A 25,716-nucleotide genomic window follows, 5' to 3' on the forward strand; every position below is an offset into this window, starting at 1 on the left:
TGTGCAGGGGTCTCCAATGAGGCCATACTCCACCACGGAGTGCCTTAACCCTGCGACGCTCCTGGGGACACACAGGATAGGAGCCCATTCACCAGTTTCGCCTGATGACCTCTCTCCGTGCCGGAACGGCGGCCTCTGGCTTCTGAGGAACCTTCGTGTAAGCAGGCCCCTGGAGACAGCTCTTCACATTCGTAGCTAGGGCAGTGTACTCCTCTCTGGGTTGCCTAGGTGGAGTGCCCCCGTCGTCAAAGAGACTCGCGAAAGCAGCGCTGGGCGGACTCCCTTTGCCGGTCGAACGGCCTCCTTGACTGAAAGACAGCTGCAGTGCCAAAAGACACCGTGCTGACGACGGGCTCCAGGAAGAGACTCGGGACAGCACTCTCCTAGAAGCGAAAGCTAGGCTGTGCGCCCAGCCTGAGGAGCAGTACGTACGTTTGCCACACTTCTTTACACAGCTAGGCATGAGCCAGAGAGCCTTGGTCACTGAGGCCTACCTAAGGGACTGCCATACTTACCCAGTAGATCCCACGCAGAGGTCCCTGTGCCCAAAAGTGCCTCCACGGAAGGGCCCTGTTCCTCCCGTTGTGTTTCCTTGAGGTAATCAGAAACCGCTGAGGATCCCTACGTGAGCTCAGGTTTGAAGCTGGGCGACCCTGGCCGACCCTTATTCCCCTCCGTGGCAGACGAGACAGGGGCGGGTCCTAAGCTGCCTGAAGCACACTCCTCGCGCCCACCTTCTCTTTGCTGCCCGAAGGCCTCCCATAAGAAGTCTGAGTTTACTCGTGACAGAAGAAGTCTGAGTTTACTCGTGTGAGGCCTGCGGCTCTCTCTCAGTTCCTTGCTGGGAGCTTCAGCAGGAGCGCTCTGGAGCCCGCCGGCAAAAGAACTGTGAGTCCCCGCGCCCCACCCCGGCCTCAAGCAAAAGTCCAGGTTTCCCCCGTTAGGAACACCTCGGAGTGCCAGAGGGAGCGGAGGGGCATGCGTTAACGGAACGCTTCAACCGTGTAAGGTATTTCACGAGACACTGTGCACTCACGTTCGTTGTAACAACTGTCAAAGGGCACTGTATGCCTTCCAACTCCTCGGCTGTGTTTGAGCCACAGGAAGGAAACGCGTTCGTTGGATTAAGCTCCGTGAACGTGCAACGATGATGGCGAAGCGCTGCCCTGTTCACTCGAAAGCTCTCGTTTGTACGGCCTTCACACGGCCTCAAGGTACGCAGTTCTAAACAGCCTTACATTCCACGCTGCTGTGCCCCCAATTAGGAATTGGGGCTCTTCTGTGAAACACCAATGTGCGTCCCAAAGGAAACCGGGGGCCTCCCCCAGGACGTCTGCGTAGGGCAGTCGGTTGCCAGATATTTACTACCAGCCGGAGAAAGAGAAAAAGGACAGCTTTCCCAGGGACAATTCTGCCCCCTTGGGACCATCCAGAATCACCAAAGCCTAAACTTGGCACGGCCTGGGGAACGCTCTTCCGCATGTCCAGCAATCCCCGCGTCAAAACCTTTCTCAGCAGAGGCAGGCACTCTCTCCCTTGTACTACATAGCTCGGCAGAGCCTTCCGAGAAACATGCTGCGTCATTCAGCTTGAAAGTGGGACGCGGATGGGAGAGTACGCTTTCTCCCCGTTTGGAGGCGCCTTGCGCTTGGCTTCAAAGCGGCCCGAACAGCACTAGCGGCCCGACGTCTCTGCACGGCAGGATTGTCGTTGTGGGCCAAGGCTGCGTGTTCTCCCAAAGCGAAAACCGTGCTGGCAATTCCTTTCTAAGAACTCCTCCCACGGCACCCCAGGTTCAGCTGCGGCCAAGTGGAAGGTGACCTCGGGCCTCAAGGTTGAGTTCCAGTGTTTCACGTCAGGGGAGTTGGGTGTGCAGGGGTCTCCAATGAGGCCATACTCCACCACGGAGTGCCTTAACCCTGCGACGCTCCTGGGGACACACAGGATAGGAGCCCATTCACCAGTTTCGCCTGATGACCTCTCTCCGTGCCGGAACGGCGGCCTCTGGCTTCTGAGGAACCTTCGTGTAAGCAGGCCCCTGGAGACAGCTCTTCACATTCGTAGCTAGGGCAGTGTACTCCTCTCTGGGTTGCCTAGGTGGAGTGCCCCCGTCGTCAAAGAGACTCGCGAAAGCAGCGCTGGGCGGACTCCCTTTGCCGGTCGAACGGCCTCCTTGACTGAAAGACAGCTGCAGTGCCAAAAGACACCGTGCTGACGACGGGCTCCAGGAAGAGACTCGGGACAGCACTCTCCTAGAAGCGAAAGCTAGGCTGTGCGCCCAGCCTGAGGAGCAGTACGTACGTTTGCCACACTTCTTTACACAGCTAGGCATGAGCCAGAGAGCCTTGGTCACTGAGGCCTACCTAAGGGACTGCCATACTTACCCAGTAGATCCCACGCAGAGGTCCCTGTGCCCAAAAGTGCCTCCACGGAAGGGCCCTGTTCCTCCCGTTGTGTTTCCTTGAGGTAATCAGAAACCGCTGAGGATCCCTACGTGAGCTCAGGTTTGAAGCTGGGCGACCCTGGCCGACCCTTATTCCCCTCCGTGGCAGACGAGACAGGGGCGGGTCCTAAGCGGCCTGAAGCACACTCCTCGCGCCCACCTTCTCTTTGCTGCCCGAAGGCCTCCCATAAGAAGTCTGAGTTTACTCGTGACAGAAGAAGTCTGAGTTTACTCGTGTGAGGCCTGCGGCTCTCTCTCAGTTCCTTGCTGGGAGCTTCAGCAGGAGCGCTCTGGAGCCCGCCGGCAAAAGAACTGTGAGTCCCCGCGCCCCACCCCGGCCTCAAGCAAAAGTCCAGGTTTCCCCCGTTAGGAACACCTCGGAGTGCCAGAGGGAGCGGAGGGGCATGCGTTAACGGAACGCTTCAACCGTGTAAGGTATTTCACGAGACACTGTGCACTCACGTTCGTTGTAACAACTGTCAAAGGGCACTGTATGCCTTCCAACTCCTCGGCTGTGTTTGAGCCACAGGAAGGAAACGCGTTCGTTGGATTAAGCTCCGTGAACGTGCAACGATGATGGCGAAGCGCTGCCCTGTTCACTCGAAAGCTCTCGTTTGTACGGCCTTCACACGGCCTCAAGGTACGCAGTTCTAAACAGCCTTACATTCCACGCTGCTGTGCCCCCAATTAGGAATTGGGGCTCTTCTGTGAAACACCAATGTGCGTCCCAAAGGAAACCGGGGGGCTCCCCCAGGACGTCTGCGTAGGGCAGTCGGTTGCCAGATATTTACTACCAGCCGGAGAAAGAGAAAAAGGACAGCTTTCCCAGGGACAATTCTGCCCCCTTGGGACCATCCAGAATCACCAAAGCCTAAACTTGGCACGGCCTGGGGAACGCTCTTCCGCATGTCCAGCAATCCCCGCGTCAAAACCTTTCTCAGCAGAGGCAGGCACTCTCTCCCTTGTACTACATAGCTCGGCAGAGCCTTCCGAGAAACATGCTGCGTCATTCAGCTTGAAAGTGGGACGCGGATGGGAGAGTACGCTTTCTCCCCGTTTGGAGGCGCCTTGCGCTTGGCTTCAAAGCGGCCCGAACAGCACTAGCGGCCCGACGTCTCTGCACGGCAGGATTGTCGTTGTGGGCCAAGGCTGCGTGTTCTCCCAAAGCGAAAACCGTGCTGGCAATTCCTTTCTAAGAACTCCTCCCACGGCACCCCAGGTTCAGCTGCGGCCAAGTGGAAGGTGACCTCGGGCCTCAAGGTTGAGTTCCAGTGTTTCACGTCAGGGGAGTTGGGTGTGCAGGGGTCTCCAATGAGGCCATACTCCACCACGGAGTGCCTTAACCCTGCGACGCTCCTGGGGACACACAGGATAGGAGCCCATTCACCAGTTTCGCATGATGACCTCTCTCCGTGCCGGAACGGCGGCCTCTGGCTTCTGAGGAACCTTCGTGTAAGCAGGCCCCTGGAGACAGCTCTTCACATTCGTAGCTAGGGCAGTGTACTCCTCTCTGGGTTGCCTAGGTGGAGTGCCCCCGTCGTCAAAGAGACTCGCGAAAGCAGCGCTGGGCGGACTCCCTTTGCCGGTCGAACGGCCTCCTTGACTGAAAGACAGCTGCAGTGCCAAAAGACACCGTGCTGACGACGGGCTCCAGGAAGAGACTCGGGACAGCACTCGCATAGAAGCGAAAGCTAGGCTGTGCGCCCAGCCTGAGGAGCAGTACGTACGTTTGCCACACTTCTTTACACAGCTAGGCATGAGCCAGAGAGCCTTGGTCACTGAGGCCTACCTAAGGGACTGCCATACTTACCCAGTAGATCCCACGCAGAGGTCCCTGTGCCCAAAAGTGCCTCCACGGAAGGGCCCTGTTCCTCCCGTTGTGTTTCCTTGAGGTAATCAGAAACCGCTGAGGATCCCTACGTGAGCTCAGGTTTGAAGCTGGGCGACCCTGGCCGACCCTTATTCCCCTCCGTGGCAGACGAGACAGGGGCGGGTCCTAAGCGGCCTGAAGCACACTCCTCGCGCCCACCTTCTCTTTGCTGCCCGAAGGCCTCCCATAAGAAGTCTGAGTTTACTCGTGACAGAAGAAGTCTGAGTTTACTCGTGTGAGGCCTGCGGCTCTCTCTCAGTTCCTTGCTGGGAGCTTCAGCAGGAGCGCTCTGGAGCCCGCCGGCAAAAGAACTGTGAGTCCCCGCGCCCCACCCCGGCCTCAAGCAAAAGTCCAGGTTTCCCCCGTTAGGAACACCTCGGAGTGCCAGAGGGAGCGGAGGGGCATGCGTTAACGGAACGCTTCAACCGTGTAAGGTATTTCACGAGACACTGTGCACTCACGTTCGTTGTAACAACTGTCAAAGGGCACTGTATGCCTTCCAACTCCTCGGCTGTGTTTGAGCCACAGGAAGGAAACGCGTTCGTTGGATTAAGCTCCGTGAACGTGCAACGATGATGGCGAAGCGCTGCCCTGTTCACTCGAAAGCTCTCGTTTGTACGGCCTTCACACGGCCTCAAGGTACGCAGTTCTAAACAGCCTTACATTCCACGCTGCTGTGCCCCCAATTAGGAATTGGGGCTCTTCTGTGAAACACCAATGTGCGTCCCAAAGGAAACCGGGGGGCTCCCCCAGGACGTCTGCGTAGGGCAGTCGGTTGCCAGATATTTACTACCAGCCGGAGAAAGAGAAAAAGGACAGCTTTCCCAGGGACAATTCTGCCCCCTTGGGACCATCCAGAATCACCAAAGCCTAAACTTGGCACGGCCTGGGGAACGCTCTTCCGCATGTCCAGCAATCCCCGCGTCAAAACCTTTCTCAGCAGAGGCAGGCACTCTCTCCCTTGTACTACATAGCTCGGCAGAGCCTTCCGAGAAACATGCTGCGTCATTCAGCTTGAAAGTGGGACGCGGATGGGAGAGTACGCTTTCTCCCCGTTTGGAGGCGCCTTGCGCTTGGCTTCAAAGCGGCCCGAACAGCACTAGCGGCCCGACGTCTCTGCACGGCAGGATTGTCGTTGTGGGCCAAGGCTGCGTGTTCTCCCAAAGCGAAAACCGTGCTGGCAATTCCTTTCTAAGAACTCCTCCCACGGCACCCCAGGTTCAGCTGCGGCCAAGTGGAAGGTGACCTCGGGCCTCAAGGTTGAGTTCCAGTGTTTCACGTCAGGGGAGTTGGGTGTGCAGGGGTCTCCAATGAGGCCATACTCCACCACGGAGTGCCTTAACCCTGCGACGCTCCTGGGGACACACAGGATAGGAGCCCATTCACCAGTTTCGCCTGATGACCTCTCTCCGTGCCGGAACGGCGGCCTCTGGCTTCTGAGGAACCTTCGTGTAAGCAGGCCCCTGGAGACAGCTCTTCACATTCGTAGCTAGGGCAGTGTACTCCTCTCTGGGTTGCCTAGGTGGAGTGCCCCCGTCGTCAAAGAGACTCGCGAAAGCAGCGCTGGGCGGACTCCCTTTGCCGGTCGAACGGCCTCCTTGACTGAAAGACAGCTGCAGTGCCAAAAGACACCGTGCTGACGACGGGCTCCAGGAAGAGACTCGGGACAGCACTCGCATAGAAGCGAAAGCTAGGCTGTGCGCCCAGCCTGAGGAGCAGTACGTACGTTTGCCACACTTCTTTACACAGCTAGGCATGAGCCAGAGAGCCTTGGTCACTGAGGCCTACCTAAGGGACTGCCATACTTACCCAGTAGATCCCACGCAGAGGTCCCTGTGCCCAAAAGTGCCTCCACGGAAGGGCCCTGTTCCTCCCGTTGTGTTTCCTTGAGGTAATCAGAAACCGCTGAGGATCCCTACGTGAGCTCAGGTTTGAAGCTGGGCGACCCTGGCCGACCCTTATTCCCCTCCGTGGCAGACGAGACAGGGGCGGGTCCTAAGCGGCCTGAAGCACACTCCTCGCGCCCACCTTCTCTTTGCTGCCCGAAGGCCTCCCATAAGAAGTCTGAGTTTACTCGTGACAGAAGAAGTCTGAGTTTACTCGTGTGAGGCCTGCGGCTCTCTCTCAGTTCCTTGCTGGGAGCTTCAGCAGGAGCGCTCTGGAGCCCGCCGGCAAAAGAACTGTGAGTCCCCGCGCCCCACCCCGGCCTCAAGCAAAAGTCCAGGTTTCCCCCGTTAGGAACACCTCGGAGTGCCAGAGGGAGCGGAGGGGCATGCGTTAACGGAACGCTTCAACCGTGTAAGGTATTTCACGAGACACTGTGCACTCACGTTCGTTGTAACAACTGTCAAAGGGCACTGTATGCCTTCCAACTCCTCGGCTGTGTTTGAGCCACAGGAAGGAAACGCGTTCGTTGGATTAAGCTCCGTGAACGTGCAACGATGATGGCGAAGCGCTGCCCTGTTCACTCGAAAGCTCTCGTTTGTACGGCCTTCACACGGCCTCAAGGTACGCAGTTCTAAACAGCCTTACATTCCACGCTGCTGTGCCCCCAATTAGGAATTGGGGCTCTTCTGTGAAACACCAATGTGCGTCCCAAAGGAAACCGGGGGCCTCCCCCAGGACGTCTGCGTAGGGCAGTCGGTTGCCAGATATTTACTACCAGCCGGAGAAAGAGAAAAAGGACAGCTTTCCCAGGGACAATTCTGCCCCCTTGGGACCATCCAGAATCACCAAAGCCTAAACTTGGCACGGCCTGGGGAACGCTCTTCCGCATGTCCAGCAATCCCCGCGTCAAAACCTTTCTCAGCAGAGGCAGGCACTCTCTCCCTTGTACTACATAGCTCGGCAGAGCCTTCCGAGAAACATGCTGCGTCATTCAGCTTGAAAGTGGGACGCGGATGGGAGAGTACGCTTTCTCCCCGTTTGGAGGCGCCTTGCGCTTGGCTTCAAAGCGGCCCGAACAGCACTAGCGGCCCGACGTCTCTGCACGGCAGGATTGTCGTTGTGGGCCAAGGCTGCGTGTTCTCCCAAAGCGAAAACCGTGCTGGCAATTCCTTTCTAAGAACTCCTCCCACGGCACCCCAGGTTCAGCTGCGGCCAAGTGGAAGGTGACCTCGGGCCTCAAGGTTGAGTTCCAGTGTTTCACGTCAGGGGAGTTGGGTGTGCAGGGGTCTCCAATGAGGCCATACTCCACCACGGAGTGCCTTAACCCTGCGACGCTCCTGGGGACACACAGGATAGGAGCCCATTCACCAGTTTCGCCTGATGACCTCTCTCCGTGCCGGAACGGCGGCCTCTGGCTTCTGAGGAACCTTCGTGTAAGCAGGCCCCTGGAGACAGCTCTTCACATTCGTAGCTAGGGCAGTGTACTCCTCTCTGGGTTGCCTAGGTGGAGTGCCCCCGTCGTCAAAGAGACTCGCGAAAGCAGCGCTGGGCGGACTCCCTTTGCCGGTCGAACGGCCTCCTTGACTGAAAGACAGCTGCAGTGCCAAAAGACACCGTGCTGACGACGGGCTCCAGGAAGAGACTCGGGACAGCACTCTCCTAGAAGCGAAAGCTAGGCTGTGCGCCCAGCCTGAGGAGCAGTACGTACGTTTGCCACACTTCTTTACACAGCTAGGCATGAGCCAGAGAGCCTTGGTCACTGAGGCCTACCTAAGGGACTGCCATACTTACCCAGTAGATCCCACGCAGAGGTCCCTGTGCCCAAAAGTGCCTCCACGGAAGGGCCCTGTTCCTCCCGTTGTGTTTCCTTGAGGTAATCAGAAACCGCTGAGGATCCCTACGTGAGCTCAGGTTTGAAGCTGGGCGACCCTGGCCGACCCTTATTCCCCTCCGTGGCAGACGAGACAGGGGCGGGTCCTAAGCGGCCTGAAGCACACTCCTCGCGCCCACCTTCTCTTTGCTGCCCGAAGGCCTCCCATAAGAAGTCTGAGTTTACTCGTGACAGAAGAAGTCTGAGTTTACTCGTGTGAGGCCTGCGGCTCTCTCTCAGTTCCTTGCTGGGAGCTTCAGCAGGAGCGCTCTGGAGCCCGCCGGCAAAAGAACTGTGAGTCCCCGCGCCCCACCCCGGCCTCAAGCAAAAGTCCAGGTTTCCCCCGTTAGGAACACCTCGGAGTGCCAGAGGGAGCGGAGGGGCATGCGTTAACGGAACGCTTCAACCGTGTAAGGTATTTCACGAGACACTGTGCACTCACGTTCGTTGTAACAACTGTCAAAGGGCACTGTATGCCTTCCAACTCCTCGGCTGTGTTTGAGCCACAGGAAGGAAACGCGTTCGTTGGATTAAGCTCCGTGAACGTGCAACGATGATGGCGAAGCGCTGCCCTGTTCACTCGAAAGCTCTCGTTTGTACGGCCTTCACACGGCCTCAAGGTACGCAGTTCTAAACAGCCTTACATTCCACGCTGCTGTGCCCCCAATTAGGAATTGGGGCTCTTCTGTGAAACACCAATGTGCGTCCCAAAGGAAACCGGGGGGCTCCCCCAGGACGTCTGCGTAGGGCAGTCGGTTGCCAGATATTTACTACCAGCCGGAGAAAGAGAAAAAGGACAGCTTTCCCAGGGACAATTCTGCCCCCTTGGGACCATCCAGAATCACCAAAGCCTAAACTTGGCACGGCCTGGGGAACGCTCTTCCGCATGTCCAGCAATCCCCGCGTCAAAACCTTTCTCAGCAGAGGCAGGCACTCTCTCCCTTGTACTACATAGCTCGGCAGAGCCTTCCGAGAAACATGCTGCGTCATTCAGCTTGAAAGTGGGACGCGGATGGGAGAGTACGCTTTCTCCCCGTTTGGAGGCGCCTTGCGCTTGGCTTCAAAGCGGCCCGAACAGCACTAGCGGCCCGACGTCTCTGCACGGCAGGATTGTCGTTGTGGGCCAAGGCTGCGTGTTCTCCCAAAGCGAAAACCGTGCTGGCAATTCCTTTCTAAGAACTCCTCCCACGGCACCCCAGGTTCAGCTGCGGCCAAGTGGAAGGTGACCTCGGGCCTCAAGGTTGAGTTCCAGTGTTTCACGTCAGGGGAGTTGGGTGTGCAGGGGTCTCCAATGAGGCCATACTCCACCACGGAGTGCCTTAACCCTGCGACGCTCCTGGGGACACACAGGATAGGAGCCCATTCACCAGTTTCGCCTGATGACCTCTCTCCGTGCCGGAACGGCGGCCTCTGGCTTCTGAGGAACCTTCGTGTAAGCAGGCCCCTGGAGACAGCTCTTCACATTCGTAGCTAGGGCAGTGTACTCCTCTCTGGGTTGCCTAGGTGGAGTGCCCCCGTCGTCAAAGAGACTCGCGAAAGCAGCGCTGGGCGGACTCCCTTTGCCGGTCGAACGGCCTCCTTGACTGAAAGACAGCTGCAGTGCCAAAAGACACCGTGCTGACGACGGGCTCCAGGAAGAGACTCGGGACAGCACTCTCCTAGAAGCGAAAGCTAGGCTGTGCGCCCAGCCTGAGGAGCAGTACGTACGTTTGCCACACTTCTTTACACAGCTAGGCATGAGCCAGAGAGCCTTGGTCACTGAGGCCTACCTAAGGGACTGCCATACTTACCCAGTAGATCCCACGCAGAGGTCCCTGTGCCCAAAAGTGCCTCCACGGAAGGGCCCTGTTCCTCCCGTTGTGTTTCCTTGAGGTAATCAGAAACCGCTGAGGATCCCTACGTGAGCTCAGGTTTGAAGCTGGGCGACCCTGGCCGACCCTTATTCCCCTCCGTGGCAGACGAGACAGGGGCGGGTCCTAAGCGGCCTGAAGCACACTCCTCGCGCCCACCTTCTCTTTGCTGCCCGAAGGCCTCCCATAAGAAGTCTGAGTTTACTCGTGACAGAAGAAGTCTGAGTTTACTCGTGTGAGGCCTGCGGCTCTCTCTCAGTTCCTTGCTGGGAGCTTCAGCAGGAGCGCTCTGGAGCCCGCCGGCAAAAGAACTGTGAGTCCCCGCGCCCCACCCCGGCCTCAAGCAAAAGTCCAGGTTTCCCCCGTTAGGAACACCTCGGAGTGCCAGAGGGAGCGGAGGGGCATGCGTTAACGGAACGCTTCAACCGTGTAAGGTATTTCACGAGACACTGTGCACTCACGTTCGTTGTAACAACTGTCAAAGGGCACTGTATGCCTTCCAACTCCTCGGCTGTGTTTGAGCCACAGGAAGGAAACGCGTTCGTTGGATTAAGCTCCGTGAACGTGCAACGATGATGGCGAAGCGCTGCCCTGTTCACTCGAAAGCTCTCGTTTGTACGGCCTTCACACGGCCTCAAGGTACGCAGTTCTAAACAGCCTTACATTCCACGCTGCTGTGCCCCCAATTAGGAATTGGGGCTCTTCTGTGAAACACCAATGTGCGTCCCAAAGGAAACCGGGGGGCTCCCCCAGGACGTCTGCGTAGGGCAGTCGGTTGCCAGATATTTACTACCAGCCGGAGAAAGAGAAAAAGGACAGCTTTCCCAGGGACAATTCTGCCCCCTTGGGACCATCCAGAATCACCAAAGCCTAAACTTGGCACGGCCTGGGGAACGCTCTTCCGCATGTCCAGCAATCCCCGCGTCAAAACCTTTCTCAGCAGAGGCAGGCACTCTCTCCCTTGTACTACATAGCTCGGCAGAGCCTTCCGAGAAACATGCTGCGTCATTCAGCTTGAAAGTGGGACGCGGATGGGAGAGTACGCTTTCTCCCCGTTTGGAGGCGCCTTGCGCTTGGCTTCAAAGCGGCCCGAACAGCACTAGCGGCCCGACGTCTCTGCACGGCAGGATTGTCGTTGTGGGCCAAGGCTGCGTGTTCTCCCAAAGCGAAAACCGTGCTGGCAATTCCTTTCTAAGAACTCCTCCCACGGCACCCCAGGTTCAGCTGCGGCCAAGTGGAAGGTGACCTCGGGCCTCAAGGTTGAGTTCCAGTGTTTCACGTCAGGGGAGTTGGGTGTGCAGGGGTCTCCAATGAGGCCATACTCCACCACGGAGTGCCTTAACCCTGCGACGCTCCTGGGGACACACAGGATAGGAGCCCATTCACCAGTTTCGCCTGATGACCTCTCTCCGTGCCGGAACGGCGGCCTCTGGCTTCTGAGGAACCTTCGTGTAAGCAGGCCCCTGGAGACAGCTCTTCACATTCGTAGCTAGGGCAGTGTACTCCTCTCTGGGTTGCCTAGGTGGAGTGCCCCCGTCGTCAAAGAGACTCGCGAAAGCAGCGCTGGGCGGACTCCCTTTGCCGGTCGAACGGCCTCCTTGACTGAAAGACAGCTGCAGTGCCAAAAGACACCGTGCTGACGACGGGCTCCAGGAAGAGACTCGGGACAGCACTCGCATAGAAGCGAAAGCTAGGCTGTGCGCCCAGCCTGAGGAGCAGTACGTACGTTTGCCACACTTCTTTACACAGCTAGGCATGAGCCAGAGAGCCTTGGTCACTGAGGCCTACCTAAGGGACTGCCATACTTACCCAGTAGATCCCACGCAGAGGTCCCTGTGCCCAAAAGTGCCTCCACGGAAGGGCCCTGTTCCTCCCGTTGTGTTTCCTTGAGGTAATCAGAAACCGCTGAGGATCCCTACGTGAGCTCAGGTTTGAAGCTGGGCGACCCTGGCCGACCCTTATTCCCCTCCGTGGCAGACGAGACAGGGGCGGGTCCTAAGCGGCCTGAAGCACACTCCTCGCGCCCACCTTCTCTTTGCTGCCCGAAGGCCTCCCATAAGAAGTCTGAGTTTACTCGTGACAGAAGAAGTCTGAGTTTACTCGTGTGAGGCCTGCGGCTCTCTCTCAGTTCCTTGCTGGGAGCTTCAGCAGGAGCGCTCTGGAGCCCGCCGGCAAAAGAACTGTGAGTCCCCGCGCCCCACCCCGGCCTCAAGCAAAAGTCCAGGTTTCCCCCGTTAGGAACACCTCGGAGTGCCAGAGGGAGCGGAGGGGCATGCGTTAACGGAACGCTTCAACCGTGTAAGGTATTTCACGAGACACTGTGCACTCACGTTCCTTGTAACAACTGTCAAAGGGCACTGTATGCCTTCCAACTCCTCGGCTGTGTTTGAGCCACAGGAAGGAAACGCGTTCGTTGGATTAAGCTCCGTGAACGTGCAACGATGATGGCGAAGCGCTGCCCTGTTCACTCGAAAGCTCTCGTTTGTACGGCCTTCACACGGCCTCAAGGTACGCAGTTCTAAACAGCCTTACATTCCCGGCTGCTGTGCCCCCAATTAGGAATTGGGGCTCTTCTGTGAAACACCAATGTGCGTCCCAAAGGAAACCGGGGGGCTCCCCCAGGACGTCTGCGTAGGGCAGTCGGTTGCCAGATATTTACTACCAGCCGGAGAAAGAGAAAAAGGACAGCTTTCCCAGGGACAATTCTGCCCCCTTGGGACCATCCAGAATCACCAAAGCCTAAACTTGGCACGGCCTGGGGAACGCTCTTCCGCATGTCCAGCAATCCCCGCGTCAAAACCTTTCTCAGCAGAGGCAGGCACTCTCTCCCTTGTACTACATAGCTCGGCAGAGCCTTCCGAGAAACATGCTGCGTCATTCAGCTTGAAAGTGGGACGCGGATGGGAGAGTACGCTTTCTCCCCGTTTGGAGGCGCCTTGCGCTTGGCTTCAAAGCGGCCCGAACAGCACTAGCGGCCCGACGTCTCTGCACGGCAGGATTGTCGTTGTGGGCCAAGGCTGCGTGTTCTCCCAAAGCGAAAACCGTGCTGGCAATTCCTTTCTAAGAACTCCTCCCACGGCACCCCAGGTTCAGCTGCGGCCAAGTGGAAGGTGACCTCGGGCCTCAAGGTTGAGTTCCAGTGTTTCACGTCAGGGGAGTTGGGTGTGCAGGGGTCTCCAATGAGGCCATACTCCACCACGGAGTGCCTTAACCCTGCGACGCTCCTGGGGACACACAGGATAGGAGCCCATTCACCAGTTTCGCATGATGACCTCTCTCCGTGCCGGAACGGCGGCCTCTGGCTTCTGAGGAACCTTCGTGTAAGCAGGCCCCTGGAGACAGCTCTTCACATTCGTAGCTAGGGCAGTGTACTCCTCTCTGGGTTGCCTAGGTGGAGTGCCCCCGTCGTCAAAGAGACTCGCGAAAGCAGCGCTGGGCGGACTCCCTTTGCCGGTCGAACGGCCTCCTTGACTGAAAGACAGCTGCAGTGCCAAAAGACACCGTGCTGACGACGGGCTCCAGGAAGAGACTCGGGACAGCACTCGCATAGAAGCGAAAGCTAGGCTGTGCGCCCAGCCTGAGGAGCAGTACGTACGTTTGCCACACTTCTTTACACAGCTAGGCATGAGCCAGAGAGCCTTGGTCACTGAGGCCTACCTAAGGGACTGCCATACTTACCCAGTAGATCCCACGCAGAGGTCCCTGTGCCCAAAAGTGCCTCCACGGAAGGGCCCTGTTCCTCCCGTTGTGTTTCCTTGAGGTAATCAGAAACCGCTGAGGATCCCTACGTGAGCTCAGGTTTGAAGCTGGGCGACCCTGGCCGACCCTTATTCCCCTCCGTGGCAGACGAGACAGGGGCGGGTCCTAAGCGGCCTGAAGCACACTCCTCGCGCCCACCTTCTCTTTGCTGCCCGAAGGCCTCCCATAAGAAGTCTGAGTTTACTCGTGACAGAAGAAGTCTGAGTTTACTCGTGTGAGGCCTGCGGCTCTCTCTCAGTTCCTTGCTGGGAGCTTCAGCAGGAGCGCTCTGGAGCCCGCCGGCAAAAGAACTGTGAGTCCCCGCGCCCCACCCCGGCCTCAAGCAAAAGTCCAGGTTTCCCCCGTTAGGAACACCTCGGAGTGCCAGAGGGAGCGGAGGGGCATGCGTTAACGGAACGCTTCAACCGTGTAAGGTATTTCACGAGACACTGTGCACTCACGTTCCTTGTAACAACTGTCAAAGGGCACTGTATGCCTTCCAACTCCTCGGCTGTGTTTGAGCCACAGGAAGGAAACGCGTTCGTTGGATTAAGCTCCGTGAACGTGCAACGATGATGGCGAAGCGCTGCCCTGTTCACTCGAAAGCTCTCGTTTGTACGGCCTTCACACGGCCTCAAGGTACGCAGTTCTAAACAGCCTTACATTCCCGGCTGCTGTGCCCCCAATTAGGAATTGGGGCTCTTCTGTGAAACACCAATGTGCGTCCCAAAGGAAACCGGGGGGCTCCCCCAGGACGTCTGCGTAGGGCAGTCGGTTGCCAGATATTTACTACCAGCCGGAGAAAGAGAAAAAGGACAGCTTTCCCAGGGACAATTCTGCCCCCTTGGGACCATCCAGAATCACCAAAGCCTAAACTTGGCACGGCCTGGGGAACGCTCTTCCGCATGTCCAGCAATCCCCGCGTCAAAACCTTTCTCAGCAGAGGCAGGCACTCTCTCCCTTGTACTACATAGCTCGGCAGAGCCTTCCGAGAAACATGCTGCGTCATTCAGCTTGAAAGTGGGACGCGGATGGGAGAGTACGCTTTCTCCCCGTTTGGAGGCGCCTTGCGCTTGGCTTCAAAGCGGCCCGAACAGCACTAGCGGCCCGACGTCTCTGCACGGCAGGATTGTCGTTGTGGGCCAAGGCTGCGTGTTCTCCCAAAGCGAAAACCGTGCTGGCAATTCCTTTCTAAGAACTCCTCCCACGGCACCCCAGGTTCAGCTGCGGCCAAGTGGAAGGTGACCTCGGGCCTCAAGGTTGAGTTCCAGTGTTTCACGTCAGGGGAGTTGGGTGTGCAGGGGTCTCCAATGAGGCCATACTCCACCACGGAGTGCCTTAACCCTGCGACGCTCCTGGGGACACACAGGATAGGAGCCCATTCACCAGTTTCGCCTGATGACCTCTCTCCGTGCCGGAACGGCGGCCTCTGGCTTCTGAGGAACCTTCGTGTAAGCAGGCCCCTGGAGACAGCTCTTCACATTCGTAGCTAGGGCAGTGTACTCCTCTCTGGGTTGCCTAGGTGGAGTGCCCCCGTCGTCAAAGAGACTCGCGAAAGCAGCGCTGGGCGGACTCCCTTTGCCGGTCGAACGGCCTCCTTGACTGAAAGACAGCTGCAGTGCCAAAAGACACCGTGCTGACGACGGGCTCCAGGAAGAGACTCGGGACAGCACTCGCATAGAAGCGAAAGCTAGGCTGTGCGCCCAGCCTGAGGAGCAGTACGTACGTTTGCCACACTTCTTTACACAGCTAGGCATGAGCCAGAGAGCCTTGGTCACTGAGGCCTACCTAAGGGACTGCCATACTTACCCAGTAGATCCCACGCAGAGGTCCCTGTGCCCAAAAGTGCCTCCACGGAAGGGCCCTGTTCCTCCCGTTGTGTTTCCTTGAGGTAATCAGAAACCGCTGAGGATCCCTACGTGAGCTCAGGTTTGAAGCTGGGCGACCCTGGCCGACCCTTATTCCCCTCCGTGGCAGACGAGACAGGGGCGGGTCCTAAGCGGCCTGAAGCACACTCCTCGCGCCCACCTTCTCTTTGCTGCCCGAAGGCCTCCCATAAGAAGTCTGAGTTTACTCGTGACAGAAGAAGTCTGAGTTTACTCGTGTGAGGCCTGCGGCTCTCTCTCAGTTCCTTGCTGGGAGCTTCAGCAGGAGCGCTCTGGAGCCCGCCGGCAAAAGAACTGTGAGTCCCCGCGCCCCACCCCGGCCTCAAGCAAAAGTCCAGGTTTCCCCCGTTAGGAACACCTCGGAGTGCCAGAGGGAGCGGAGGGGCATGCGTTAACGGAACGCTTCAACCGTGTAAGGTATTTCACGAGACACTGTGCACTCACGTTCCTTGTAACAACTGTCAAAGGGCACTGTATGCCTTCCAACTCCTCGGCTGTGTTTGAGCCACAGGAAGGAAACGCGTTCGTTGGATTAAGCTCCGTGAACGTGCAACGATGATGGCGAAGCGCTGCCCTGTTCACTCGAAAGCTCTCGTTTGTACGGCCTTCACACGGCCTCAAGGTACGCAGTTCTAAACAGCCTTACATTCCCGGCTGCTGTGCCCCCAATTAGGAATTGGGGCTCTTCTGTGAAACACCAATGTGCGTCCCAAAGGAAACCGGGGGGCTCCCCCAGGACGTCTGCGTAGGGCAGTCGGTTGCCAGATATTTACTACCAGCCGGAGAAAGAGAAAAAGGACAGCTTTCCCAGGGACAATTCTGCCCCCTTGGGACCATCCAGAATCACCAAAGCCTAAACTTGGCACGGCCTGGGGAACGCTCTTCCGCATGTCCAGCAATCCCCGCGTCAAAACCTTTCTCAGCAGAGGCAGGCACTCTCTCCCTTGTACTACATAGCTCGGCAGAGCCTTCCGAGAAACATGCTGCGTCATTCAGCTTGAAAGTGGGACGCGGATGGGAGAGTACGCTTTCTCCCCGTTTGGAGGCGCCTTGCGCTTGGCTTCAAAGCGGCCCGAACAGCACTAGCGGCCCGACGTCTCTGCACGGCAGGATTGTCGTTGTGGGCCAAGGCTGCGTGTTCTCCCAAAGCGAAAACCGTGCTGGCAATTCCTTTCTAAGAACTCCTCCCACGGCACCCCAGGTTCAGCTGCGGCCAAGTGGAAGGTGACCTCGGGCCTCAAGGTTGAGTTCCAGTGTTTCACGTCAGGGGAGTTGGGTGTGCAGGGGTCTCCAATGAGGCCATACTCCACCACGGAGTGCCTTAACCCTGCGACGCTCCTGGGGACACACAGGATAGGAGCCCATTCACCAGTTTCGCCTGATGACCTCTCTCCGTGCCGGAACGGCGGCCTCTGGCTTCTGAGGAACCTTCGTGTAAGCAGGCCCCTGGAGACAGCTCTTCACATTCGTAGCTAGGGCAGTGTACTCCTCTCTGGGTTGCCTAGGTGGAGTGCCCCCGTCGTCAAAGAGACTCGCGAAAGCAGCGCTGGGCGGACTCCCTTTGCCGGTCGAACGGCCTCCTTGACTGAAAGACAGCTGCAGTGCCAAAAGACACCGTGCTGACGACGGGCTCCAGGAAGAGACTCGGGACAGCACTCGCATAGAAGCGAAAGCTAGGCTGTGCGCCCAGCCTGAGGAGCAGTACGTACGTTTGCCACACTTCTTTACACAGCTAGGCATGAGCCAGAGAGCCTTGGTCACTGAGGCCTACCTAAGGGACTGCCATACTTACCCAGTAGATCCCACGCAGAGGTCCCTGTGCCCAAAAGTGCCTCCACGGAAGGGCCCTGTTCCTCCCGTTGTGTTTCCTTGAGGTAATCAGAAACCGCTGAGGATCCCTACGTGAGCTCAGGTTTGAAGCTGGGCGACCCTGGCCGACCCTTATTCCCCTCCGTGGCAGACGAGACAGGGGCGGGTCCTAAGCGGCCTGAAGCACACTCCTCGCGCCCACCTTCTCTTTGCTGCCCGAAGGCCTCCCATAAGAAGTCTGAGTTTACTCGTGACAGAAGAAGTCTGAGTTTACTCGTGTGAGGCCTGCGGCTCTCTCTCAGTTCCTTGCTGGGAGCTTCAGCAGGAGCGCTCTGGAGCCCGCCGGCAAAAGAACTGTGAGTCCCCGCGCCCCACCCCGGCCTCAAGCAAAAGTCCAGGTTTCCCCCGTTAGGAACACCTCGGAGTGCCAGAGGGAGCGGAGGGGCATGCGTTAACGGAACGCTTCAACCGTGTAAGGTATTTCACGAGACACTGTGCACTCACGTTCGTTGTAACAACTGTCAAAGGGCACTGTATGCCTTCCAACTCCTCGGCTGTGTTTGAGCCACAGGAAGGAAACGCGTTCGTTGGATTAAGCTCCGTGAACGTGCAACGATGATGGCGAAGCGCTGCCCTGTTCACTCGAAAGCTCTCGTTTGTACGGCCTTCACACGGCCTCAAGGTACGCAGTTCTAAACAGCCTTACATTCCCGGCTGCTGTGCCCCCAATTAGGAATTGGGGCTCTTCTGTGAAACACCAATGTGCGTCCCAAAGGAAACCGGGGGGCTCCCCCAGGACGTCTGCGTAGGGCAGTCGGTTGCCAGATATTTACTACCAGCCGGAGAAAGAGAAAAAGGACAGCTTTCCCAGGGACAATTCTGCCCCCTTGGGACCATCCAGAATCACCAAAGCCTAAACTTGGCACGGCCTGGGGAACGCTCTTCCGCATGTCCAGCAATCCCCGCGTCAAAACCTTTCTCAGCAGAGGCAGGCACTCTCTCCCTTGTACTACATAGCTCGGCAGAGCCTTCCGAGAAACATGCTGCGTCATTCAGCTTGAAAGTGGGACGCGGATGGGAGAGTACGCTTTCTCCCCGTTTGGAGGCGCCTTGCGCTTGGCTTCAAAGCGGCCCGAACAGCACTAGCGGCCCGACGTCTCTGCACGGCAGGATTGTCGTTGTGGGCCAAGGCTGCGTGTTCTCCCAAAGCGAAAACCGTGCTGGCAATTCCTTTCTAAGAACTCCTCCCACGGCACCCCAGGTTCAGCTGCGGCCAAGTGGAAGGTGACCTCGGGCCTCAAGGTTGAGTTCCAGTGTTTCACGTCAGGGGAGTTGGGTGTGCAGGGGTCTCCAATGAGGCCATACTCCACCACGGAGTGCCTTAACCCTGCGACGCTCCTGGGGACACACAGGATAGGAGCCCATTCACCAGTTTCGCCTGATGACCTCTCTCCGTGCCGGAACGGCGGCCTCTGGCTTCTGAGGAACCTTCGTGTAAGCAGGCCCCTGGAGACAGCTCTTCACATTCGTAGCTAGGGCAGTGTACTCCTCTCTGGGTTGCCTAGGTGGAGTGCCCCCGTCGTCAAAGAGACTCGCGAAAGCAGCGCTGGGCGGACTCCCTTTGCCGGTCGAACGGCCTCCTTGACTGAAAGACAGCTGCAGTGCCAAAAGACACCGTGCTGACGACGGGCTCCAGGAAGAGACTCGGGACAGCACTCGCATAGAAGCGAAAGCTAGGCTGTGCGCCCAGCCTGAGGAGCAGTACGTACGTTTGCCACACTTCTTTACACAGCTAGGCATGAGCCAGAGAGCCTTGGTCACTGAGGCCTACCTAAGGGACTGCCATACTTACCCAGTAGATCCCACGCAGAGGTCCCTGTGCCCAAAAGTGCCTCCACGGAAGGGCCCTGTTCCTCCCGTTGTGTTTCCTTGAGGTAATCAGAAACCGCTGAGGATCCCTACGTGAGCTCAGGTTTGAAGCTGGGCGACCCTGGCCGACCCTTATTCCCCTCCGTGGCAGACGAGACAGGGGCGGGTCCTAAGCGGCCTGAAGCACACTCCTCGCGCCCACCTTCTCTTTGCTGCCCGAAGGCCTCCCATAAGAAGTCTGAGTTTACTCGTGACAGAAGAAGTCTGAGTTTACTCGTGTGAGGCCTGCGGCTCTCTCTCAGTTCCTTGCTGGGAGCTTCAGCAGGAGCGCTCTGGAGCCCGCCGGCAAAAGAACTGTGAGTCCCCGCGCCCCACCCCGGCCTCAAGCAAAAGTCCAGGTTTCCCCCGTTAGGAACACCTCGGAGTGCCAGAGGGAGCGGAGGGGCATGCGTTAACGGAACGCTTCAACCGTGTAAGGTATTTCACGAGACACTGTGCACTCACGTTCCTTGTAACAACTGTCAAAGGGCACTGTATGCCTTCCAACTCCTCGGCTGTGTTTGAGCCACAGGAAGGAAACGCGTTCGTTGGATTAAGCTCCGTGAACGTGCAACGATGATGGCGAAGCGCTGCCCTGTTCACTCGAAAGCTCTCGTTTGTACGGCCTTCACACGGCCTCAAGGTACGCAGTTCTAAACAGCCTTACATTCCCGGCTGCTGTGCCCCCAATTAGGAATTGGGGCTCTTCTGTGAAACACCAATGTGCGTCCCAAAGGAAACCGGGGGGCTCCCCCAGGACGTCTGCGTAGGGCAGTCGGTTGCCAGATATTTACTACCAGCCGGAGAAAGAGAAAAAGGACAGCTTTCCCAGGGACAATTCTGCCCCCTTGGGACCATCCAGAATCACCAAAGCCTAAACTTGGCACGGCCTGGGGAACGCTCTTCCGCATGTCCAGCAATCCCCGCGTCAAAACCTTTCTCAGCAGAGGCAGGCACTCTCTCCCTTGTACTACATAGCTCGGCAGAGCCTTCCGAGAAACATGCTGCGTCATTCAGCTTGAAAGTGGGACGCGGATGGGAGAGTACGCTTTCTCCCCGTTTGGAGGCGCCTTGCGCTTGGCTTCAAAGCGGCCCGAACAGCACTAGCGGCCCGACGTCTCTGCACGGCAGGATTGTCGTTGTGGGCCAAGGCTGCGTGTTCTCCCAAAGCGAAAACCGTGCTGGCAATTCCTTTCTAAGAACTCCTCCCACGGCACCCCAGGTTCAGCTGCGGCCAAGTGGAAGGTGACCTCGGGCCTCAAGGTTGAGTTCCAGTGTTTCACGTCAGGGGAGTTGGGTGTGCAGGGGTCTCCAATGAGGCCATACTCCACCACGGAGTGCCTTAACCCTGCGACGCTCCTGGGGACACACAGGATAGGAGCCCATTCACCAGTTTCGCCTGATGACCTCTCTCCGTGCCGGAACGGCGGCCTCTGGCTTCTGAGGAACCTTCGTGTAAGCAGGCCCCTGGAGACAGCTCTTCACATTCGTAGCTAGGGCAGTGTACTCCTCTCTGGGTTGCCTAGGTGGAGTGCCCCCGTCGTCAAAGAGACTCGCGAAAGCAGCGCTGGGCGGACTCCCTTTGCCGGTCGAACGGCCTCCTTGACTGAAAGACAGCTGCAGTGCCAAAAGACACCGTGCTGACGACGGGCTCCAGGAAGAGACTCGGGACAGCACTCTCCTAGAAGCGAAAGCTAGGCTGTGCGCCCAGCCTGAGGAGCAGTACGTACGTTTGCCACACTTCTTTACACAGCTAGGCATGAGCCAGAGAGCCTTGGTCACTGAGGCCTACCTAAGGGACTGCCATACTTACCCAGTAGATCCCACGCAGAGGTCCCTGTGCCCAAAAGTGCCTCCACGGAAGGGCCCTGTTCCTCCCGTTGTGTTTCCTTGAGGTAATCAGAAACCGCTGAGGATCCCTACGTGAGCTCAGGTTTGAAGCTGGGCGACCCTGGCCGACCCTTATTCCCCTCCGTGGCAGACGAGACAGGGGCGGGTCCTAAGCGGCCTGAAGCACACTCCTCGCGCCCACCTTCTCTTTGCTGCCCGAAGGCCTCCCATAAGAAGTCTGAGTTTACTCGTGACAGAAGAAGTCTGAGTTTACTCGTGTGAGGCCTGCGGCTCTCTCTCAGTTCCTTGCTGGGAGCTTCAGCAGGAGCGCTCTGGAGCCCGCCGGCAAAAGAACTGTGAGTCCCCGCGCCCCACCCCGGCCTCAAGCAAAAGTCCAGGTTTCCCCCGTTAGGAACACCTCGGAGTGCCAGAGGGAGCGGAGGGGCATGCGTTAACGGAACGCTTCAACCGTGTAAGGTATTTCACGAGACACTGTGCACTCACGTTCCTTGTAACAACTGTCAAAGGGCACTGTATGCCTTCCAACTCCTCGGCTGTGTTTGAGCCACAGGAAGGAATCGCGTTCGTTGGATTAAGCTCCGTGAACGTGCAACGATGATGGCGAAGCGCTGCCCTGTTCACTCGAAAGCTCTCGTTTGTACGGCCTTCACACGGCCTCAAGGTACGCAGTTCTAAACAGCCTTACATTCCACGCTGCTGTGCCCCCAATTAGGAATTGGGGCTCTTCTGTGAAACACCAATGTGCGTCCCAAAGGAAACCGGGGGGCTCCCCCAGGACGTCTGCGTAGGGCAGTCGGTTGCCAGATATTTACTACCAGCCGGAGAAAGAGAAAAAGGACAGCTTTCCCAGGGACAATTCTGCCCCCTTGGGACCATCCAGAATCACCAAAGCCTAAACTTGGCACGGCCTGGGGAACGCTCTTCCGCATGTCCAGCAATCCCCGCGTCAAAACCTTTCTCAGCAGAGGCAGGCACTCTCTCCCTTGTACTACATAGCTCGGCAGAGCCTTCCGAGAAACATGCTGCGTCATTCAGCTTGAAAGTGGGACGCGGATGGGAGAGTACGCTTTCTCCCCGTTTGGAGGCGCCTTGCGCTTGGCTTCAAAGCGGCCCGAACAGCACTAGCGGCCCGACGTCTCTGCACGGCAGGATTGTCGTTGTGGGCCAAGGCTGCGTGTTCTCCCAAAGCGAAAACCGTGCTGGCAATTCCTTTCTAAGAACTCCTCCCACGGCACCCCAGGTTCAGCTGCGGCCAAGTGGAAGGTGACCTCGGGCCTCAAGGTTGAGTTCCAGTGTTTCACGTCAGGGGAGTTGGGTGTGCAGGGGTCTCCAATGAGGCCATACTCCACCACGGAGTGCCTTAACCCTGCGACGCTCCTGGGGACACACAGGATAGGAGCCCATTCACCAGTTTCGCCTGATGACCTCTCTCCGTGCCGGAACGGCGGCCTCTGGCTTCTGAGGAACCTTCGTGTAAGCAGGCCCCTGGAGACAGCTCTTCACATTCGTAGCTAGGGCAGTGTACTCCTCTCTGGGTTGCCTAGGTGGAGTGCCCCCGTCGTCAAAGAGACTCGCGAAAGCAGCGCTGGGCGGACTCCCTTTGCCGGTCGAACGGCCTCCTTGACTGAAAGACAGCTGCAGTGCCAAAAGACACCGTGCTGACGACGGGCTCCAGGAAGAGACTCGGGACAGCACTCGCATAGAAGCGAAAGCTAGGCTGTGCGCCCAGCCTGAGGAGCAGTACGTACGTTTGCCACACTTCTTTACACAGCTAGGCATGAGCCAGAGAGCCTTGGTCACTGAGGCCTACCTAAGGGACTGCCATACTTACCCAGTAGATCCCACGCAGAGGTCCCTGTGCCCAAAAGTGCCTCCACGGAAGGGCCCTGTTCCTCCCGTTGTGTTTCCTTGAGGTAATCAGAAACCGCTGAGGATCCCTACGTGAGCTCAGGTTTGAAGCTGGGCGACCCTGGCCGACCCTTATTCCCCTCCGTGGCAGACGAGACAGGGGCGGGTCCTAAGCGGCCTGAAGCACACTCCTCGCGCCCACCTTCTCTTTGCTGCCCGAAGGCCTCCCATAAGAAGTCTGAGTTTACTCGTGACAGAAGAAGTCTGAGTTTACTCGTGTGAGGCCTGCGGCTCTCTCTCAGTTCCTTGCTGGGAGCTTCAGCAGGAGCGCTCTGGAGCCCGCCGGCAAAAGAACTGTGAGTCCCCGCGCCCCACCCCGGCCTCAAGCAAAAGTCCAGGTTTCCCCCGTTAGGAACACCTCGGAGTGCCAGAGGGAGCGGAGGGGCATGCGTTAACGGAACGCTTCAACCGTGTAAGGTATTTCACGAGACACTGTGCACTCACGTTCCTTGTAACAACTGTCAAAGGGCACTGTATGCCTTCCAACTCCTCGGCTGTGTTTGAGCCACAGGAAGGAAACGCGTTCGTTGGATTAAGCTCCGTGAACGTGCAACGATGATGGCGAAGCGCTGCCCTGTTCACTCGAAAGCTCTCGTTTGTACGGCCTTCACACGGCCTCAAGGTACGCAGTTCTAAACAGCCTTACATTCCCGGCTGCTGTGCCCCCAATTAGGAATTGGGGCTCTTCTGTGAAACACCAATGTGCGTCCCAAAGGAAACCGGGGGGCTCCCCCAGGACGTCTGCGTAGGGCAGTCGGTTGCCAGATATTTACTACCAGCCGGAGAAAGAGAAAAAGGACAGCTTTCCCAGGGACAATTCTGCCCCCTTGGGACCATCCAGAATCACCAAAGCCTAAACTTGGCACGGCCTGGGGAACGCTCTTCCGCATGTCCAGCAATCCCCGCGTCAAAACCTTTCTCAGCAGAGGCAGGCACTCTCTCCCTTGTACTACATAGCTCGGCAGAGCCTTCCGAGAAACATGCTGCGTCATTCAGCTTGAAAGTGGGACGCGGATGGGAGAGTACGCTTTCTCCCCGTTTGGAGGCGCCTTGCGCTTGGCTTCAAAGCGGCCCGAACAGCACTAGCGGCCCGACGTCTCTGCACGGCAGGATTGTCGTTGTGGGCCAAGGCTGCGTGTTCTCCCAAAGCGAAAACCGTGCTGGCAATTCCTTTCTAAGAACTCCTCCCACGGCACCCCAGGTTCAGCTGCGGCCAAGTGGAAGGTGACCTCGGGCCTCAAGGTTGAGTTCCAGTGTTTCACGTCAGGGGAGTTGGGTGTGCAGGGGTCTCCAATGAGGCCATACTCCACCACGGAGTGCCTTAACCCTGCGACGCTCCTGGGGACACACAGGATAGGAGCCCATTCACCAGTTTCGCCTGATGACCTCTCTCCGTGCCGGAACGGCGGCCTCTGGCTTCTGAGGAACCTTCGTGTAAGCAGGCCCCTGGAGACAGCTCTTCACATTCGTAGCTAGGGCAGTGTACTCCTCTCTGGGTTGCCTAGGTGGAGTGCCCCCGTCGTCAAAGAGACTCGCGAAAGCAGCGCTGGGCGGACTCCCTTTGCCGGTCGAACGGCCTCCTTGACTGAAAGACAGCTGCAGTGCCAAAAGACACCGTGCTGACGACGGGCTCCAGGAAGAGACTCGGGACAGCACTCTCCTAGAAGCGAAAGCTAGGCTGTGCGCCCAGCCTGAGGAGCAGTACGTACGTTTGCCACACTTCTTTACACAGCTAGGCATGAGCCAGAGAGCCTTGGTCACTGAGGCCTACCTAAGGGACTGCCATACTTACCCAGTAGATCCCACGCAGAGGTCCCTGTGCCCAAAAGTGCCTCCACGGAAGGGCCCTGTTCCTCCCGTTGTGTTTCCTTGAGGTAATCAGAAACCGCTGAGGATCCCTACGTGAGCTCAGGTTTGAAGCTGGGCGACCCTGGCCGACCCTTATTCCCCTCCGTGGCAGACGAGACAGGGGCGGGTCCTAAGCGGCCTGAAGCACACTCCTCGCGCCCACCTTCTCTTTGCTGCCCGAAGGCCTCCCATAAGAAGTCTGAGTTTACTCGTGACAGAAGAAGTCTGAGTTTACTCGTGTGAGGCCTGCGGCTCTCTCTCAGTTCCTTGCTGGGAGCTTCAGCAGGAGCGCTCTGGAGCCCGCCGGCAAAAGAACTGTGAGTCCCCGCGCCCCACCCCGGCCTCAAGCAAAAGTCCAGGTTTCCCCCGTTAGGAACACCTCGGAGTGCCAGAGGGAGCGGAGGGGCATGCGTTAACGGAACGCTTCAACCGTGTAAGGTATTTCACGAGACACTGTGCACTCACGTTCCTTGTAACAACTGTCAAAGGACACTGTATGCCTTCCAACTCCTCGGCTGTGTTTGAGCCACAGGAAGGAAACGCGTTCGTTGGATTAAGCTCCGTGAACGTGCAACGATGATGGCGAAGCGCTGCCCTGTTCACTCGAAAGCTCTCGTTTGTACGGCCTTCACACGGCCTCAAGGTACGCAGTTCTAAACAGCCTTACATTCCCGGCTGCTGTGCCCCCAATTAGGAATTGGGGCTCTTCTGTGAAACACCAATGTGCGTCCCAAAGGAAACCGGGGGGCTCCCCCAGGACGTCTGCGTAGGGCAGTCGGTTGCCAGATATTTACTACCAGCCGGAGAAAGAGAAAAAGGACAGCTTTCCCAGGGACAATTCTGCCCCC

Source organism: Pseudorca crassidens, chromosome 15 (genome assembly GCF_039906515.1).
Source record: "Pseudorca crassidens isolate mPseCra1 chromosome 15, mPseCra1.hap1, whole genome shotgun sequence".
Classification (NCBI taxonomy): domain Eukaryota; kingdom Metazoa; phylum Chordata; class Mammalia; order Artiodactyla; family Delphinidae; genus Pseudorca; species Pseudorca crassidens.